The sequence below is a fragment of the Triticum urartu genome, chromosome 3A (assembly GCF_056163025.1).
Source record: "Triticum urartu cultivar PI428250 chromosome 3A, HENAU_Tu73, whole genome shotgun sequence".
Classification (NCBI taxonomy): Eukaryota; Viridiplantae; Streptophyta; class Magnoliopsida; order Poales; family Poaceae; genus Triticum; species Triticum urartu.
The window spans coordinates 210,557,834-210,564,165 of NC_141875.1; positions in this window are offsets into that span (position 1 = coordinate 210,557,834).

The window sequence follows — 6,332 nt, forward strand, 5'->3', positions numbered from 1 at the left end:
AAAAAAGGTCGGAGAAGGAATTTGGGCACGGGGATAATTTCCCTGGACTCACAAAAATGTGCACGGTCAAAGAAAAGTAGGAGTGGACATGATTGCAAGAATTAAATTCAAAGTCATTTGAATTTAATTGAAAAGGTTTGAACAAGGGCTAGGAATTAGAAATGTCCAAAAATGTTGAGAATTAAGGTGGAGCTCCGGAACATGATGAAAGGATATATGGCAAAGTTAGAGGCCAAGAGTTTGTGATAACAAAGGCATTGAGATTTATTTTGCAAGTGTGTTCCGGTTAATTCCAACAAATGAAATATTTAATATAGCTCCCTAATATCGGGAGGATATGTTATAAAGAGAATCACCATGTGAATTCCCTCGATTTAAATGGATCAAAGATCCATGCCATTTATTTAGTTGAGTTGCAAAAGATTTATGAGGTGATGGCATGATGACATGATGCAATGCAAAAATAAAAGGGCAGGCACAAATGAAACACACGGCGAAACCCGGAACATATGGAAGTATACTCGCGCATCGGTCTCGGGGCGTCACAACACTCCACCACTACAAGAGGATCTCGTCCCGAGATCTAGGATGGCACCGGAGGGAAAAACGGAAGAGAAAGAGAAGAGGTAAAACTAAGTTGCTTCTTTGACAAATGAGTGAAACCAAACAACCCTGAAAAGGTTAAACCATTTCGCAAAAAGAATACAACGGAGATGAACGAAGTAGAAAACACTCTATTAGGAAAAGGAAACAAGGAAGAACAAATTCGAACCGCACTCCGGTTGGAAAGATGTGCAAGGCTTGATAAAATGAAAGAACTTGAACAGAGGACACAAGACTCCGGTTAAAAGGATAAGCACGAAAAGAACATGATCTTTGCCAAATGAGACGATGGGTTGAAAAGAGCAACATCACAAAGCCTCCAGAAGAAATGTAAGAATGGACCCAAAAGAACAGAGAAGAAGGCAACAAGTTTGCCTGAAATGAATTTGAGAGAGCATCTTTAAAAAGAAAGATTGAACGGAGTTGTTGGGAAATCAACAACGAAAAGAATAAACTTGATATGGTATTGTGGAGTACATCTCAAATTAAGAGATGACAACCTACCACTCACGGGAAAAGAATTGTATTGATATGAACAAGGAGACGAGAAAGTATTTCACCGGGAGGATAAAGAAGAACTTGGGTCCTTTATAAGCACCATAGATAGCAACAATCCTTAGGGAAAGCTTTAGGCGAAATATAACCCAAGGTAACTCCAATGACGAGATTGATGGATTTAAAATATCTCATTCTTAACAATATGTGAATCATGAAGTATGAACTCAAATTATCAAGAATGACTTAATACCACCTCCAATGATACATAAGAAAGAATTGTACTCCGGATTGCAAGATGAAGAATGCTTGAGCTCCTCTGAAAAGAATCTTGATGAACACTTCGAGAAGGAATTAAATTCTTGATGAACCATCATGTAGACCCTTGATGAAGAACTCCGGTAACAAAAAGATAACGAAAAGAAAGAGAAGTTGAGAATATAAGGTGAAGCCTTGTGATGATTTAGATGGAGCTTCGCGACGATATAATGCAAAAAAAACTTGGAACTCCGGAAAAGAAAAGATGAAACAACTGAAATCAAGAATTTTGATGAACCTCCAGAATAAGGAATTAAATCACTTGGATGAGACAATAATAAGAATTACATTATGATTATCCTTCACCAATTTAAATTGATGACAATCAACGGATTTGGCATATTACTTATTCTTGTAGAGAGGATTAAGATAGATATTGCATAAATTTGAGAAGGTCTTCGACGAACCACCGGTAGGATATAAGAACGAATGAATCGATACAATAACAAAGGAAGAGAAATCTTGAACGAGCCACCGGTAAGAATGGAAAATGAAAGTAGCAAAGGCACAGATCACCGTGTAGAATTTGAAAAAAACGAATGAAGATGCTTGAGGGAATTTAGATACCAGAGGACGAATAGATCACGGTCTTAATGGAGAATAATTGAATGATGCACCGGTAAGATTTGGAGAATGATAGCTGAAAGCTGAGAATGAGTAAATCTGAATTGATGGACTCCAGATAGGTAAGAGGAATTCTCACAATCAAAACAATTATGAGAGGATGGCCTCGAACTAGAACCACGAATCTTGAAGAGAATGGAGCAAGATTAAAGAGAAACTCTTCTTCGGTCTTCAAATGTTGAGAATGACGAGGAGAAACACCACCATGAATTATTGAGGCACACCGGAATGAAGTATAGAAAGGTTGAGCCAACAATGAAAATAATTTGAAAGATCTTGGAGAAAGACATTTGACTGATGATAAATCATTCTTACGTCAAACTTTAGAAAAGAATTTGAGAAGCTCCGGAAAAATAAGAAGAGTCAGGTAAGATCCTGGGAAAAGACCTGTGGGTTAGGGCCCACTTGAGAGAAACACCGTTGAAATGATTTAAAAGAGAGGTTGCACCGGTTGAATTAAATGGCTTGAATGAGATACCAATCTCGAAAGAGCTTGAACGAATGCAGAGTGGAAACACGAATCTTCGAGATATCTTGAGCACTCCGGAACAATAGAATAGCGAGCGTGGAATGATTATGAGGTGCACCGGCATGAGAGGGTATTTGAAACGAGGAAAAGGATATGATCCACAAAGCTTGAATTGGTCCCACCGGAGAAGAAAGAGAATGAATAATGATGAACTTGAGGTTCCGTTAGGATCTTCATGAGAATCACCGGATAAGAATATTGACGGAAAAGAATGGAGAGACTTCACATGAATAAAATGGATACTTGATTCAGAAATCTGAGTCCTTGAAGGAAAAGGGTGGGTGGGCGGGAAAAACAAAGGCAACTTGGAGACAGATGAAACAAACACCGTTGAGAAGAACTGATAATTGATCTTGCGAATATTGAAGTGATCGGATCCACTTGAAGAGAGACACACCGGTTGAAAAGGATTGGCATGACAATCTCGATTAATATGAAGGGGTTTGGTATTCACATAGGAATATGAGAACACCGTTTAGGAAAGGTATGGAATCAACACTCGACATTGAAGCAACTCGAATACCACAACTCAAAACAAAACAAGGATTGGCTTGCAAAATAAGCCAAAACAAACATATGATAGAGATTTCGTCCGAAGTTTTCGTGGTGGGGCCTACACGGGCTCGATCGTACAGCACCATCATGTACAAGGCAGTGCACATGACATACAAAGCGTCCCCGAGTCGGCATAGCCAAGGACTCTTTAAGACACAACGAGACCACTGTAAAACCAACCATGGATAGGCGGACCACTAGACGTCGAACCCCAATTTCATATCATACATCTGTCGGAAAGATATCCTAAGAGCTACTTGAATTTCCACTTATAAACTCCCAAAATTTTCCCAGTTATGCAATCAGGTGTTGGGGATACAGGGGAAGCATAATATCTCACCCAAACTAACAAATCCTACATCTAGCTGTATCCATCCTTCAACACATAACCAAGAAACCTTCGGAAATCGTCTACCTCAACCTTCGAAAAGCATCCGTTATACAAGTTATGGCAATACTCCCGAACTCCCGCCCCAGTACTGGGTGGCGTCGAGGTTATCTCACCAACAACTGCCTAAAAGAGATTTTCGATGTCGGCGAAACTAAACTTAGGTATTCCAGAACTGCAACGATAAAATTGTGACGACAACACCTCGGAGCTCAACTCCCCAGGACACTGCCACAACCCCTAAATGACAGGAGGCACCAAGAACAATGTTCTCGTCACAAATCCATCGGAACGATTCCAAGATACCCGCGTGATCCTAAATTTTTTATAGTGAAATTTGAGAAGAGAAGAGTCAAAACTCTACGTCAGGATGCCTCACCAGAGCGACGAAGGGACTGAGGAGTAACAAGAATTCCTAACTCTCCGATATATATAATCCTAAAGGACTCAAAACATTTTTTCTAGACTCAACAGCGCCAGCTATTCGATCAAGCAGGGGGCTCCTAAGGTCGGGGAAGGCTCTGATTACCAACTTGTCACGCCCTCGATGCGGCTATATCTCCCACGTGTCGAAGCACGACTTAGAGGCATAACCGCATTGAAAGCAATGTCGCAAGTGAGGTAATCTTCACACAACCCATGTAATACATAAGGGACAGAGATACATAGTTGGCTTACAATCGCCACTTCACACAATACATGAATAAAGCATTACATCAACCAGTTACAATCAAGGTCCGACTACGGAACCAAAATGAAAGAAGACTACCCCAAATGCTACACAGATCCCCGATCGTCCCGACCGGGCTCCACTACTGATCAACTAGAAACGGAACAACACAAAGGACAAGATCTTCATCGAGCTCCTCCTTAAGCTTGGTTGCGTCACCTGCTCGGTAACATCGGCACCTGCAAACTGGTTTTGGAAGTATCTGTGAGTCACGGGGACTCAGCAATCTCACACCCTCGCGATCAAGACTATTTAAGCTTATGGGTAAGATAAATGTATGAGGTGGAGCTGCAGCAAGCGACTAGCATTTATGGTGGCTAACATACGCAAATGAGAGCGAGAAGAGAAGGCAAAGCACGAACGAGAAACTATGATCAAGAAGTGATCCTAGAACAATCTACGTCAAGCATTACTCCAACACCGTGTTCACTTCCCGGACCCCGCCGAGAAGAGACCATCACGGTAACACATGTGGTTGATGTATTTTAATTAAGGTCAACTTCAGGTTTTCTACAACTGGACATTAACAAATTCCCATCTGCCCATAACCGCGGGCACGACTTTCGAAAGTTCAAATCCCTGCAGGGGTGTCCCAACTTAGCCCATCACAAGCTCTCACGGTCAACGAAGGATATTCCTTCTAGCGGGAAGACCCGATCAGACTCGGAATCCCGGTTACAAGACATCCTCGACAATGGTAAAACAAGTCCAGCAAGACCACCCGCTGTGCCGACAAATCCCGATAGGAGCTACACAGATCTCGTTCTCAGGGCACACCGGATAAGCTAATCGTACGGGAGCCAACGTAACCCAAGTTGCCAAGGGATGGCCCCGCACGGTGCTCTGGGTTGGACCAACACTTAGAGAAGCACTGGCCCGGGGGGGTTAAAATAAGATGACCCTTTGGCTGGCCGGCCCAAGGGAAAGAAAAAGGCAAGGTGGCAAATGGTAAAACCAATGTTGGGCCTTGCTGGAGGAGTTTTATTCAAGGCGAACTGTCAAGGGGTTCCCATTATAAACCAACCGCGTAAGGAACGCAAAGTCCGGGAACATAACACCGATATGATGGAAACTAGGGCGGCAAGAGTGGAACAAAACACCAGGCATAAGGCCGAGCCTTCCACCCTTTACCAAGTATATAGATGCATTAATTAAATAAGAGATATTGTGATATCCCAACAAAATATCCATGTTCCAACATAGAACAAGCTTCATCTTCACCTGCAACTAACAACGCTATAAGAGGGGCTGAGCAAAGCGGTAACATAGCCAAACAACGGTTTGCTAGGACAAGGTGGGTTAGAGGCTTGGTTCAACAATATGGAAGGCAGGATAAGCAAGTGGTAGGTATCGCAGCATAGGCATAGCAAAAGAGCGAGCAACTAGCAAGCAAAGATAGAAGTGATTTCGAGGGTATGGTCATCTTGCCTGAGATCCCGCAAGGAAGAAGAACGAGTCCATGAAGAAGACAAACGGACGTAGTCAAACGAATCCTCACAAACGCGACGTTATCGGAACCAACCCGAAGAAGCACACCGGAAATAAGCAAACAACATAGTAAACAAGCCTCACATAATCATGGCATGATGCACAAACAAGTATGATGCATGTCCGGATTAAAGAGGCATGGCATGGAAAAGTGCACAAGCAATCCTACAAACTAAGTGGAGCTCAATATGCAACTCCGTTGCATATTGACGGAACACAACATCAATTATTTAGTTCACTCTCGGTTAGGTACTCAACAATATTAAATGTTGGTTAACATGGCAAGAGGTGAAGCATAACAAAACTATACCATTTAAACAATTTAAATGGGGCCGGATATACAAAACAACAAATCCGGTAAATCCCCATATGCATTAGCAATTTATTGTAACAACAATTTTAAACATCTTAAAGTTGTTAACATGATGCGGATGACATGTTCAAGTTTATGCAATTATAAGAAAAGTTGACAAGAGCATATTAAGAAGCATTCGTCATCGTGGCGGAAATGAAAAGGGGAGCCACGGCAACGATAACGAAACGGTGCCACGACAACGTTCCGGTTCCGGTAACTCGATTGAGATCCCGGTGCAAAGAAAGTG